Source organism: Heterodontus francisci, chromosome 29, assembly GCF_036365525.1.
Source record: "Heterodontus francisci isolate sHetFra1 chromosome 29, sHetFra1.hap1, whole genome shotgun sequence".
NCBI lineage: Eukaryota > Metazoa > Chordata > Chondrichthyes > Heterodontiformes > Heterodontidae > Heterodontus > Heterodontus francisci.
The window spans coordinates 20,990,847-21,006,121 of record NC_090399.1 but is presented as its reverse complement, the minus strand read 5'-3'; the positions used below and the strand labels follow the sequence as shown (position 1 = coordinate 21,006,121).

The 15,275-nt window shown below is 49.5% G+C and overlaps 1 protein-coding gene across 4 annotated transcripts in view; it reads left to right on the top strand.

Moving 5' to 3' along the window:
• LOC137346178 (neurogenic locus notch homolog protein 1-like) overlaps positions 1 to 15,275 on the top strand; it is a 237,142-nt gene that overhangs the window by 126,662 nt on the left and 95,205 nt on the right. The gene's annotated exons all lie outside the window — the stretch shown is intronic.

Sequence of the window (15,275 nt, the reverse complement as noted above, 5' to 3'; positions counted from 1 at the left end):
GTCCCTCTATCAGGGTGTTATCTGTACACTGACTGGTCTCTCAGTCCCTCTCTCAGGGATATATCTGTACACTGACTGGTCTCTCAGTCCCTCTATCAGGGTGTTATCTGTACACTGACTGGCCTCTCAGTCCCTCTATCAGTGTGATATCTGTACACTGACTGGTCTCTCAGTCCCTCTCTCAGGGTGATATCTGTACACTGACTGGTCTCTCAGTCCCTTTCTCAGGGATATATCTGTGCACTGACTGGTCTCTCAGTCCCTCTATCAGGGTGATATCTGTACATTGACTGGTCTCTCAGTCCCTCTGTCAGTGTGTTATCTGTACACTGACTGGTCTCTCAGTCCCTCTCTCAGGGATATATCTGTACACTGACTGGTCTCTCAGTCCCTCTGTCAGGGTGATATCTGTACACTGACTGGAGTCTCTCAGTCCCTCTCTCAGGGTGTTATCTGTACACTGACTGGTCTCTCAGTCCCTCTATCAGGGTGATATCTGTCCACTGACTGGGGTCTCTCAGTCCCTCTATCAGGGTGTTATCTGTACACTGACTGATCTCCCAGTCCCCTCTCTCAGGGTGTTACCTGTACACTGACTGGTCTCTCAGTCCCTCTATCAGGGTGATATCTGTACACTGGTTGGTGTCTCAGTCCCTCTGTCAGGATGTTATCTGTACACTGACTGGTCTCTCAGTCCCTCTATCAGGGTGTTATCTGTACACTGACTGGTCTCTCAGTCCCTCTCTCAGGGATATATCTGTACACTGACTGGTCTCTCAGTCCCTCTATCAGGGTGATATCTGTACACTGACTGGCCTCTCAGTCCCTCTCTCAGGATGATATCTGTACACTGACTGGAGTCTCTCAGTCCCTCTCTCAGGGTGATATCGGTACACTGACTGGGGTCTCTCAGTCCCTCTCTCAGGGTGATATTTGTACACTGACTGGTCTCTCAGTCTCTCTATCAGGGAAATATCTGTACACTGACTGGGGTCTCTCAGTCCCTCTATCAGGGTGTTATCTGCACACTGACTGGTCTCTCAGTCCCTCTCTCAGGGAGATATCTGTACACTGACTGGTCTCTCAGTCCCTCTCTCAGGGTGTTATCTGTACACTGACTGGTCTCTCAGTCCCTCTCTCAGGGATATATCTGTACACTGACTGGAGTCTCTCAGTCCCTCTCTCAGGGATATATCTGTACACTGACTGGGGTCTCTCAGTCCCTCAATCAGGGATATATCTGTACACTGACTGGGGTCTCTCAGTCCCTCTATCAGGGATATATCTGTACACTGACTGGGGTGTCTCAGTCCCTCTATCAGGGTGATATCTGTACACTGACTGGGGTCTCTCAGTCCCTCTATCAGGTTGATATCTGTACACTGACTGGTCTCTCAGTCCCTCTATCAGGGTGATATCTGTACACTGACTGGTCTCTCAGTCCCTCTATCAGGCTGATATCTGTACACTGACTGGGATCTGTCAGTCCCTCTATCAGGGTGTTATCTGTACACTGACTGGTCTCTCAGTCCCTCTATCAGGGTGATATCTGTACACTGACTGGGGTCTCTCAGTCACTCTGTCAGGATGTTATCTGTACACTGACTGGTCTCTCAGTCCCTCTATCAGGGTGTTATCTGTACACTGACTGGTCTCTCAGTCCCTCTCTCAGGGATATATCTGTACACTGACTGGTCTCTCAGTCCCTCTATCAGGGTGATATCTGTACTCTGACTGGTCTCTCAGTCCCTCTATCAGGGTGATATCTGTACACTGACTGGGGTCTCTCAGTCCCTCTATCAAGTGTTATCTGTACACTGACTGGTCTCTCAGTCCCTCTATCAGGGTGATATCTGTACACTGACTGGGGTCTCTCAGTCCCTCTATCAGGGTGATATCTGTACACTGACTGATGTATCAGTCCCTCTGTCAGGATGTTATCTGTACACTGACTGGTCTCTCACTCCCTCTATCAGGTTGTTATCTGTACACTGACTGGTCTCTCAGTCCCTCTCTCAGGGATATATCTGTACACTGACTGGTCTCTCAGTCCCTCTATCAGGGTGATCTCTGTACACTGACTGGTCTCTCAGTCCCTCTATCAGGGTGTTATCTGTACACTGACTGGTCTCTCAGTCCCTCTGTCAGGGTGTTATCTGTACACTGACTGGTCTCTCAGTCCCTCTCTCAGGGATATATCTGTACACTGACTGGTCTCTCAGTCCCTCTCTCAGGGATATATCTGTACACTGACTGGTCTCTCAGTCCCTCTATCAGTGTGATATCTGTACACTGACTGGTCTCTCAGTCCCTCTCTCAGGGTGATATCTGTACACTGACTGGTCTCTCAGTCCCTCTCTCAGGGATATATCTGTACACTGACTGGTCTCTCAGTCCCTCTATCAGGGTGATATCTGTACACTGACTGGGGTCTCTCAGTCCCTCTCTCAGGGATATGTCTGTACACTGACTGGTCTCTCAGTCCCTCTCTCAGGGTGATATCTGTACACTGACTGGTCTCTCAGTCCCTCTCTCAGGGATATATCTGTACACTGACTGGTCTCTCAGTCCCTCTATCAGGGTGATATCTGTACACTGACTGGGGTCTCTCAGTCCCTCTCTCAGGGATATATCTGTACACTGACTGGTCTCTCAGTCCCTCTATCAGGTTGTTATCTGTACACTGACTGGTCTCTCAGTCCCTCTCTCAGGGATATATCTGTACACTGACTGGTCTCTCAGTCCCTCTATCAGGGTGATATCTGTACACTGACTGGTCTCTCAGTCCCTCTCTCAGGGTGATATCTCTACACTGACTGGGGTCTCTCAGTCCCTCTCTCAGGGAGATATCTGTGCACTGACTGGGGTCTCTCAGTCCCTCTCTCAGGGATATATCTGTACACTGACTGGTCTCTCAGTCCCTCTATCAGGGTGTTATCTGTACACTGACTGGTCTCTCAGTCCACCTCTCAGGGTGATATCTGTACACTGACTGGTCTCTCAGTCCCTCTCTCAGGGTGATATCTGTACACTGACTGGTGTCTCTCAGTCCCTCTCTCAGGGTGATATCTGTACACTGACTGGAGTCTCTCAGTCCCTCTCTCATGGTGATATCTGTACACTGACTGGAGTCTCTCAGTCCCTCTCTCACGGTGATATCTGAACACTGACTGGAGTCTCTCAGTCCCTCACTCTGGGAGATACCTGTACACTGACTGGAGTCTCTCAGTTCCTCTCTCAGGGTGATATCTGAACACTTTCTCGGGTCTCTCAGTCCTCTCTCTCAGGGTGATATCTTTACACTGACTGGGGTCTCTCAGTCCCTCTCTCAGGGTGATATCTGAACACTGACTGGAGTCTCTCAGTCCCTCACTCAGGGAGATATCTGTACACTGACTGGAGTCTCTCAGTTCCTCTCTCAGGGTGATATCTGTACACTTTCTCGGGTCTCTCAGTCCTCTCTCTCAGGGTGATATCTTTACACTGACTGGGGTCTCTCTTTCCCTCTCTCAGGGTGATATCTGTACACTGACTGGGGTCTCTCAGTCCCTCTCTCAGGGTGATAGCTGGACACTGACTGGTGTCTCTCAGTCCCTCTCTCAGGAATATATCTGTACACGGACTGGTCTCTCAGTCCCTCTATCAGGGTGATATCTGTACACTGACTGGTCTCTCAGTCCCTCTCTCAGGGTGATATCTGTACACTGACTGGTCTCTCAGTCCCTCTCTCAGGGATATATCTAGACACTGACTGGTCTCTCAGTCCCTCTATCAGGGTGATATCTGTACACTGACTGGTCTCTCAGTCCCTCTCTCAGGGTGTTATCTGTACACTGACTGGTCTCTCAGTCCCTCTCTCAGGGATATATCTGTACACTGACTGGCCTCTCAGTCCCTCTCTCAGGGAGATATCTGTACACTCACTGGGGTCTCTCAGTTCCTCTCTCAGTGTGATATCTGTACACTGACTGGCCTCTCAGTCCCTCTCTCAGGGTGATATCTGTACACTGACTGGAGTCTCGCAGTCCCTCTCTCAGGGAGATATCTGTACACTGACTGGGGTCTCTCAGTTCCTCTTTCAGGGTGATATCTGTACACTGACTGGCTTCTCAGTCCCTCTCTCAGGGTGATATCTGTACACTGACTGGAGTCTCTCAGTCCCTCTCTCAGGGTGATATCTGAACACTGACTGGAGTCTCTCAGTTCCTCTCTCAGGGTTATATCTGTACACTTTCTCGGGTCTCTCAGTCCTCTCTCTCAGGGCGATATCTTTACACTGACTGGTCTCTCAGTCCCTCTCTCAGGGATATATCTGTACACTGACTGGTCTCTCAGTCCCTCTATCAGGGTGATATCTGTACACTGACTGGTCTCTCAGTCCCTCTCTCAGGGTGATATCTGTACACTGACTGGGGTCTCTCAGTCCCTCTCTCAGGGTGATATCTGTACACTGACTGGGGTCTCTCAGTCCCCTCTCTCAGGGAGATATCTGGAAACTGACTGGGGTCTCTCAGTCCCTCTCTCAGGGTGATATCTGTACACTGACTGGAGTCTCTCAGTCCCTCTCTCAGGGTGATATCTGTACACTGACTGGGGTCTCTCAGTCCCTCTCTCAGGGAGAAATCTGTCTACTGACTGGAGTCTCTCAGTCCCTCTCTCAGGGAGATATCTGTACACTGATTGGAGTCTCTCAGTCCCTCTCTCAGGGAGATATCTGTTCACAGACTGGGGTCTCTCAGTCTCTCTCTCAGGGCGATATCTGTACACTGACTAGAGTCTCTCAGTCCCTCTCTCAGTGAGATATCTGTACACAGACTGGGGTCTCTCAGTCCCTCTCTCAGGGTGATATCTGTACACTGACTGGTCTCTCAGTTCCTCCTTCAGGGTGATATCTGAACACTGACTGGAGTCTCTCAGTCCCTCACTCAGGGAGATATCTGTACACTGACTGGAGTCTCTCAGTTCCTCTCTCAGGGTGATATCTGTACTGTGACTGGGGTCTCTCAGTCCCTCTCTCAGGGTGATATCTGAACACTGACTGGAGTCTCTCAGTCCCTCACTCAGGGAGATATCTGTACACTGACTGGAGTCTCTCAGTTCCTCTCTCAGGGTGATATCTGTACAGTGACTGGTGTCCCTCAGTCCCTCTCTCACGGACATATCTGTACACTGACTGGGGTCTCTCAGTCCCTCTCTCAGGGAGATATCTGTACGCTGACTGGAGTCTCTCAGTCCCTCTCTCAGGGATATATCTATAGACTGACTGGGGTCTCTCAGTCCCCTCCCTCAGGGACATATCTGTACACTGACTGGTGTCTCAGTCCCTCTCTCAGGGAGATTTCTGTACACTGACTGGAGTCTCTCAGTTCCTCTCTCAGGGTGATATCTGTACAGTGACTGGTGTCCCTCAGTCCCTCTCTCACGGAGATATCTGTACACTGACTGGGGTCTCTCAGTCCCTCTCTCAGGGAGATATCTGTGCACTGACTGGAGTCTCTCAGTCCCTCTCTCAGGGATATATCTGTACACTGACTGGGGTCTCTCAGTCCCCTCTCTCAGGGAGATATCTGTACACTGACTGGGGTCTCTCAGTCCCCTCTCTCTGGGGGATATCTATAGACTGACTGGGGTCTCTCAGTCCCCTCCCTCAGGGACATATCTGTACACTGACTGGTGTCTCAGTCCCTCTCTCAGGGAGATATCTGTCCACTGACTGGAGTCTCTCAGTCCCTCTCTCAGGGTGATATCTGTACACTGACTGGAGTCTCTCAGTCTCTCTCTCCGGGTGACATCTGTACACTGTCTGGGGTCTCAGTCCCTCTCTCAGGGAGATATCTGTAAACTGACTGGGGTCTCTCAGACCCCTCTCTCAGGGTGATATCTGTACACTGACTGGAGTCTCTCAGTCACTCTCACAGGGTGATTGATATCTGTACACTGACTGGGGTCTCCCAGTCCCCTCTCTCAGGGAGATATCTGTACTCTGACTGGGGTCTCTCAATCCCTCTCCCAGTGAAATATTTCCAACGCTATGAACTGGTGAATGAGGGGCAGATCTATTTTGATAAATCTGCTGCCAGGCCTGCTGGCACCAGTCATTGTAAAGGAGGGGTGGATGAGGGTGAGGCAAACGGCTTTGATACAGAATGCCCCATTCATCCGTCCTGACATTGCCTCTGTGTGAATGGAAAAAGCATGGGAACATTTTTGTAAATAGAAACACAAAATGGATGAGATTAGCGTCGAACTGTTCTGTCCAGTTTGATCAGGCAGTTCTATAATTCCTGGTAAGTGCCAGTGGCATGCAGAGAAACCTCATTCTGCGTCATTCCCACAATCCATATTGCCTATGGTATTGCACTTTGGGAGGGTGAAGAGTTGGGTATTGAAGGTGGGGGAGGGTGGCAAGATGGGGGGGTGGGGGTGGGGGTGCACGGGGTGGGTGAACGTTGAAGAGGGGGCTTTGGAGTATATCGTTTAATGACTTTACAAACAGGCACAACTCAATCAACATCAACAGCCTAAAGCATGACGGCTAATGAATGACTAATCGCAAAGTATCCTGAGCTGGTCTGTGGCCTATTGCATCACAGCCGGCCTTTTAAAAAAAAATCTGATGTTAAAGTCTCCTCCTCCACCACCCCCCACCCCCCACCCCCCCCCCCCCCGCCTCCCTCCACTGTCCCTTCCCATCCTCACTCTGGCTGCTGTTTCCTCTGTGTGAAACACACGCTCCTTTTATATCCCACCTACCCAACATGACATTGCCTGCGGCATCGTAATGTGTACAGGGTGCTAATGCTGTTTGCTACCCACTCCCCCATCCACCTCCAACCCACCCCCAGCAGTCCATTTTAACAGAGACCACCACCCATTCTATCTTCAATGAAAGAAAGACTTGCATTTATTTTGTGCCTTTCATGATCTCCGAACGGCTCAAAGCACTCTACTGCCAATAAGGTACTTTATCACTGTTGTAATGTCTGAAACGCAGCTGCCAATTTGAGTGCAGCAAGATCCCACAAACATCAATGTGATAATGACCAGATGATCTGTTTTTGTGATGTTGATTGAAGGATAAATATTGACCAGGTCACCAGGGAGAACTCCCCTGCTCTTCAAAATAGTGCCATGCGATTGTTTACCTGACAGGGCCATGGTTTGACCTTTCATCTGAAAGATGGCACATCAGACAGTGCAGAACTCCCTCAGTACTGCTTCAGGACTTCAGAGCCTGATCTGTGTTGACACTTGAGTGCATTACTGAGGGAATGCTGCATTGATGGAGGTGTCTTCTTTTTGGAGGAGACATTAAATCAAGGCCCCATCCGCCCTTTCCTACGAAAGGTGAAAAAATCTCTCCGCACTATTCAGAGAAGAGTAAGGAGTTTCTCTCAGTGTCCTGACCAGGATTTGACGCTCGACCATTACCAGCCGAAGGAAGGTGACCCGTCCTTGCTGCTTGTGGGATCATGTGCCTCGAATGGGTTACTCACCTGTTCACATAATGTGAGTCACTGCGCCTCTTAGGATGTTAGCCCTTTGAGACATTGCTCCAGTGAGGGGCTACATAAATGCAAGTCTTTATGCTAACATTTACAAAACTGCTTCCACTCCAAGTGGCCTTTATAATGATCAGTTTTCTTGCGGATAAAGCTCTGATTTTCTTGTATTTTCTGTGTTCTGTGATCCAATACATGGTTAGCAGCAGAGGGTGCCGGGGTGGAGAGGGAGGTGGGGGAGGGGGTGTGGGAAGTGGGTAGGGGGGGAAGGTGGGGGTTGCCAGACAGCAGTCTGTGCTTGAACACTGCTTGGGTGTTATTCCCCTGTCTCGCTCAGGGATGCTGAGACAAACTGGCCAGAATGATCCCACAGTTAAAATGGTTCAATGATGATGACAAGTTACATAGACCAGGCTTGCATTCCCTTGAGTATGGAAGATTAAGTGGGGAATTAACTGAGGTGTTTGAGATGATTAAAGGAGTTGATGTGGTATGTCATGCAGGCCCCCACCTGCCAAGAATGAGACACATATATTTCGCCACATGGACATTAAATTTTAAAATTGTCGCTGGGAAGAAAAGAAGGCCTATTACAAGGGGTTGCCAAGCCCCTGGCTGGAAAGACATCTTTTCTCAGACAGTGTTGGAACAAAGGGAACCAGTCCCTGCTCCCAATACACAGAAGAGACCTGGTCAAACCAGTCAGTCACGTAACCGTCTGCTGGCCAACGAGGGGCGTTTTAAATTGGAGAAACTGTGTTTTGAAGACAGAAAGCTGTTTGCTCCTGGACTGACAAGACCTCTTGTGGCTGGCTTGTTACTGCCTCTCCTGTCTGCTCTCATCTCTCTCTCTCACCAGCTTCGGAAACCATCGAAGACATATGAACCCCGAGGGAGAAAAGTCTCCGACAGTGAACAAGGTTTAAGAAGAATACTGGGCCCCAATGAAAAGCAAGATCTACCTACAAGCAAGGACAACAATGAGCTCGAAGCACAGTAACAAAAAACCCCTCGTCAGAGATTGCCTCAACCTCTCCACTTTATTTCTCTTCTCTTTTCTGTCTCTATTTGCATTTGCGTATCGTGTATGCATGTTAGCGTGGGGCGTGGTGTGTGTATCCGTAGGCGTTAACCAAATTAGAGTTTGAGTTTAAGTTTTAATAAATTTCACTTTTCTTCTGAAACCTAAGAAAGTCTGTTTGTGCTTATTTCTTTGCCTTATAATTGGAAAGCGGTGAACAAGGATTCACCAAGGGGGGAGCTCAGAACACAAAACTCTGTTACAATAAGACCAGGTGAAGGCTAAAAGCGACCCCAAGAAACCTTTCTCACCTGGTCGTATCAGGTAGATGGAGGAAATCTATTTCCTCTGATGGAGAGAGTCCAGGGCAAGGGGGCTGCGGAGGGTGGGGGGGGGGGTGCGGGGTGGTGGCGGGGAGCAGGTGGTGGGAAGAACCCTAAAATGAGAGCTAGGCCATTCCGGAGTGATATCAGGAAGCACTTCTTCACACAAAGGATATTGGAAATGTGGAGGATCAATGTTGGGGGATGGATAGAAAATATCGAAACTGAGACTGATAGATTGTTGTCATAGAGACATTTACGGCAGAGAAGGCGGCCATTCGGCCCATCGAATCCATGCCGGCTCTCTGCGGAGCAAACTAGTCAGTCCCACTCCCCTGCTCGATCCCCGTAGCCCTGCAAGTCCGTTTCTTTCAACTACCCATCCAGTTTCCTTTTGAAATCATTTACCTGACAGGACCTCGGTGTGTTGGGCAAAGGTATTAAAGGTTGTGGGGGCCAAAGCGGGTAGTTGGAGTTCAGATGCAGATCTGACTGAACGAGAGCCTGAGGAGCCTACTCATGCTCCTGTGTTCTTACATTCCCAATTGCCATGCCGGACAGCACGGACCACGGCGGGTTATGGGATTCCCTGAACCGTGTGGTTCAATATCGGACGAGGTGGTGCATTCAGAATCGGAGCTACTGGGAGCATGGGCATGGGTGGCAGTGGACAATTTACTTTCCCTCTCAAGTTCCTCTGAAGGAGAAGCCTGGGGAGCAATCTTGCGTGAAGATCAAAGAGCCCTTGAACCAAGAAGGCCAGCACCCAGCAGTTAAAGGGTTAAATTGTACTTCCCTCGTCTCTGCCGGGTGTGTGTTCTATTTCTTCAACAAAAAAAAAAATCATTATTCAACGTGGCCTGTTGGGGAATGTTGCTCGTCGAGTCCAAAAACTGCAGGGGACTGAGTGAAGAGATATTCGTCCACCCACCTTGGTTAGTTACCCTGTGCCAACTCCCTGCAGAACTATCATGGCCTATCCTGGCCTGGATCCTTACCACCACAGACACGCAAGCTGCAGACAGGATCAGTAATTTTGCGCAGATGCAGAAAGGCTCAGGCAAAGTAGGCCATTGTGTCGTAATGTGTTTGGGCAGAAGCCACAGAATGGGAAGACGTTGCATTTATATAGCAACTTTCACAACCTCAGGACGTCCCAAAGCGCTTTACAGCTGATGAAGTCCTTTCGAAGTGTAGCCGCTGGTGTGGGCAGCCAATTTGTGCACAGCAAGATCCCACGCAATATTAACCACATCATCTGCTTTAGTGATTTTGGTTGAGGGATGAATATTGGCCAGGATACCGGCGAGAATTCCCTTGCTCTTCTTTGAAATAGTGCCACAGGATTTTTTTTTATATCCGCCTGCGAGGGAGACAGGGCCTCAGTTTGACATCTCATCCAAAGGATAGCACCTCTGACAGTGCAGCTCTCCTTCAGTGTTGTGCTGGATGTGTCATTCTAGATCTTGTGCTCCAGTCTCTGGTGTGGGGCTTGAATCCTCTGACTCAGAGGTGAGAGTTTTTTTTTTCTCAGAAGACGGCGACGTCATCCATGTACAGGGAGGACTCAGAGGTGAGAATTTTTTTTTTTCAAAAATATACTTTATTCATAAAAATCTGTAAAAATTACATTGCCAAACAGTTTCCAAACAGCACGAAAAAATACAAACATTGCAAAAGAGATCAGTTTCTTTCAATAATGTCATGAGTTTCTTCCCAACCCTTCCGTTTCACAATTGTCATGTCAATTACAGTTTTACATTTACAGCAATTGAGAATATTAACGATACAGTTCGAGGGGTTTCCCATGGTTCCAGCCCCTCAGTCCAGCTTGGTGGGGGAACCTTACACTGTGGTCTTTCCCCATTGAGCCTTTGCTGCGGCTGCCCCAAGCTTTAGTGCGTCCCTCAGCACGTAGTCCTGGACCTTGGAATGTGCCAGTCTGCAACATTCGGTGGTGGACAACTCTTTGCGCTGGAAGACCAGCAAGTTTCGGGCAGACCAAAGGGCGTCTTTCACCGAATTGATAGTCCTCCAGCAGCAGTTGATGTTTGTCTCGGTGTGCGTCCCTGGGAACAGCCCGTAGAGCACAGACTCCTGTGTTACAGAGCTGCTTGGGATGAACCTTGAGAAAAACCACTGCATCTCTTTCCACACCTGCTTTGCAAAGGCACATTCCAGGAGGAGGTGGGCGACCGTCTCTTCCCCACCACAGCCAACGCGGGGGCACTGTGCGGAGGGGGCGAGACTTCGGGTGTGCATGAAGGATCTGACGGGGAGGGCCCTTCTCACCACCAGCCAAGCTACGTCTTGGTGCTTGTTTGAAAGTTCTGGTGATGAGGCATTCCGCCAAATGACTTTGACGGTCTGCTCGGGGAACCATCCGACAGGATCCACCGTTTCCTTTTCCCGTAGGGCCTTGAGGACATTCCGTGCAGACCACTGCCTGATGGACCGGTGGTCAAAGGTGTTTTTCCGCAGAAACTGCTCCACGAAGGATAGGTGGTACGGCGCCGCCCAACTGCATGGTGCGTTCCGCGGCAATGTGACCAGGCCCATCCTTCGCAACACCGGGGACAGATAGAACCTCAGCACGTAGTGACACTTGGAGTTTGCGTACTGGGGATCTACACATAGCTTGATGCAGCCGCACACGAAGGTGGTCATCAGGATGAGGGCCACGTTGGGTACATTTTTCCCGCCCATGTCCAGAGATTTGAACATCGTGTCCCTCCGGACCCGGTCCATTTTAGATCCCCAGACGAAGCGGAAAATGGCTCGGGTGACTGCCACGGCGCAGGAGTGGGGTATGGGCCAGACCTGCGCCACGTAGAGCAACAGAGGTGAGAATGCTACACACTGAGACAGGGCTGATACCACAGAGGGGCGTGAGTCTTTGGCACTCCATCCTATCTTTACCTGACATCCATACACTTCCCAGTAGTGTTGGCTGTATGGCAAGAACTCTTGCTATTTCCCCCCCTCATTAGCTGGCCGAGATTGATTAACTCAACATAAATTTCAGATGCACACAATGGATCAGTAAACCATACAGCACAGTACAGTATTGGTCTCCTTATTTAGGGAAGGATGTAAATGCATTGGAGGCAGGACAGAGCCTCGACTGATACCTGGAATGGGCGGGCTGTCTTACGAGGAAAGATTGGACAGGCTAGGCTTGTATCCGCTGGAATTTAGAAGAGTAAGAGGCGACTTGATTGGAACATATAAGGCCCTGAGGGGTCTTGACAGGGTGGAAGTGGAAAGGATGTTTCCCCTTGTGGGAGAATCTCAATCAAGGTGTCACTGTTTAAAAATAAGGGGTCGTCTATTTAAGACAGAGATGAGGAGAAATTTTTTCTCTCAGAGGGTCATGAATCTTTGGAATTCTCTTCCTCAAAAGGTGGTGGAGGCAGAGTCTTTGAATATTGTTAAGACAGAGGTAGATACATTCTTGATAAGCAAGGGGGTGAAAGGTTATCGGGGGTAGATGGAAATATGGATAATCAGTTCAGCCATGAACTTATTGAATGGCGGAGCAGGCTCGAGGGGCCGAGTGGCCTACTCCTGCTCCTAATTCGTATGTTCAGAGCAGCAGATTTACCGCGTGTAACTTTATTCATAAACCATCAGGGACACTGTCATTATTTCCAGGTATTATGCTCGATATTGCTCAAGTTCAGCATCACTGGTCACTCCTGTAAGCAGACCTTATGTCCCTGATGGTGTGGAGCGTAAATGTTCCTGGCCAATAGCTAAGTAACTGATAGCGTGACTCGGGAACCCTTATCGTCTGCTCCGGTTAATTATATAGACCACCTTCCACCAGAGGTGTTTTCTGTCCTCTGCAGAAAGAAGATTGAGGAAATACTTTTTTATTGTCTCTGAATGTGGGAAACCCAGAGAGGGTCACCTTCACGGCTGTCCCAAGTTTCCCTGAGAAGGTGCAGAAGGGCCTCCTTCTTGTGGTGTTGGCACTCCCACAATGCCGTGAGGTAGGGATCTCAGCCTAGCGACAACGAAAGGTTGTCAGTTTGTGATCAAAGCAAGATAGGCCAAATGGCCCCCATTTATGCTCGAAAACCCCATGGGGCGATTTCAACCTCACTGGCCAGGCGGGAATCCCAGAGTATCGGGTGGAGTGCCAGGTTTACACGCCACCCAGTATTATTGCGCATCCATCAGAACTCAAGATGAAAGGTCACAGACCTGAAACGTTAACTCTGTTTCTCTCTTCACTGATGCTGCCAGACCTGCTGAGTATTTCCGGGATTTTCTGTTTTTATTTCAGATTTCCGGCATCCGCAGTATTTTGCTTTTATTTTTTTTGTCCATCCACATCGATGGAGAGTAATGTTGGGCAGGGTGCAAAACTACAGTTACACCCGATCCTGTCAGTTTCCTCACGGGCAGTTTCGGTTTACCTTGTGATTCTAAGCCTCACAGCTTTAGACCATCATTTAGTTTATCTACATTAAAGACATGCATGAACAGCGTACAGCTTTTGCAGTGAGAAGTTAATTTCCCTCTGCTTCTCGGTTATGAAAAATCATGGTGTATTAACCCTCTAAACATGGCCTTACCTTCTGCACCTTTCAAACCTGAGCCGGTGCAGACTTTAAGAAATTCGCCTGGAAAGTGGATTGGACTCCCGTTCTACACAGTGTCTGATATTCAGTTGCATTGCTGTCGATGGAATTCTTTTTGCCCAAAAATATACTTTATTCATAAAAATCTGTAAAAAAATACATTACAAAACAGTTCAAACCAGTTCCAAGTTGACATTCCAGATAGTGCAAAAGAAATCAGTTTCCTTCGATACAGAACGTGAGTTCTCTCACATCTCTTCCAATCCATTTTACATGCGATTGACATTTGCATTAAACAGCAAAACCATATTTTGGTATATACAGCCCAAGGGGTTTTACACAGGTTCCAGCCCCTCGGTTCACTATGGCGGGAGGACCTTACACTGTGGTCTTTCCCCATTGAGCCTTTGCTGTGGCTGCCCCAAGCTTTAGTGCGTCCCTCAGCACGTCGTCCTGGACCTTGGAAGGTGCCAGTCTGCAACACTCGGTCGTGGACAACTCTGCACTGGAAGACCAGCAAGTTTCGGGCAGACCAAAGAGCGTCTTTCACCGAATTGATGGTCTTCCAGCAGCAGTTGATGCTTATCTCGGTGTCGGTCCCTGGTAACAGCCCGTAGAGCACAGACTCCTGTGTTACAGAGCTGCTTGGGATAAACCTCGACAATAACCACTGCATCCCTTTCTACACCTGCTTTCCAAAGACACATTCCAGAAGGAGGTGGGCAACAATCTCTTCCCCACTGCAGCCACCTCGAGGGCAGTGGGCAAAGGCAGTGAGATTCCGGGCGTGCAGGAAGGATCTGACAGGGAGGGCCCTTCTCGCCACCAGCCAAGCTACGTCTTGGTGCTTCTTTGAAAGTTCTGGTGATGAGGCGTTCTGCCAAATGACTTTGGCAGTCTGCTCGGGGAACCATCCAACCGGATCTACCATCTCCTTTTCCCATCGGGCCTTGAGGACATTCTGTGCAGACCACTGCCTGATGGATTGGTGGTCAAAGGTGTTTTTCTGCACAAACTTTTCCATGGAGGATAGGTGGTACAGCACGGTCCAACTGATTGGAGCGTTCTGCGGCAATGTGACCAGGCCTATCCTTCACAACACTGGGGACAGATAGAACCTCAGCACGCAGTGACACTTGGTGTTTGCGTACTGGGGATCTACACACAGCTTGATGCAGCCGCACATGAAGGTGGTCATCAGGATGAGGGCAACATTGTGTACGTTTTTTCCCCCTTTATCCAGAGGATTGAACATCGTGTCCCTCCGGACACAGAGTATTTTCGATCTCCAGATAAAGGGTTAGGTGACCGCCACAGCGCAGGAGTGGGGTATGGGCCAAACCTGCTCCACGTACAGCAACAACGTGAGCGCCTCGCACCTGATGACCAGGTTCTTACCCACAGTGCAGAGAGATCGCTGCTCCCACATGCTCAGTTTATGGTGTACTTGCTCCTTCCAGGTTTTGGCGCACACCCCGGCCCCTCCGAACCATATCCCCAGCACCTTCAGGTAGTCTGATCTGATGGTGAAGGGGACAAAAGATCGGTTGGCCCAGTTCCCAAAGAACATGGCCTCGCTCTTACCGTGGTTAACTTTGGCTCCCGAGGCCAGTTCGAACTGGTCACAGATGCTCATCAGTCTGCGCACGGACAGCGGATCCGAGCAGAAGACGGTGACGTCATGCATGTACAGGGAGGTTTTCACCTGAGTGCCTCCACTGCCTGGGATTGTCACCCCTCTTATGCTCTCATTCTTCCTAATGGACTCAGCAAAAGGTTTGATACAGCAAACAAACAAGACAGGGGAGAGAGGACAGCCCTGACTGACTCCAGATTGGAT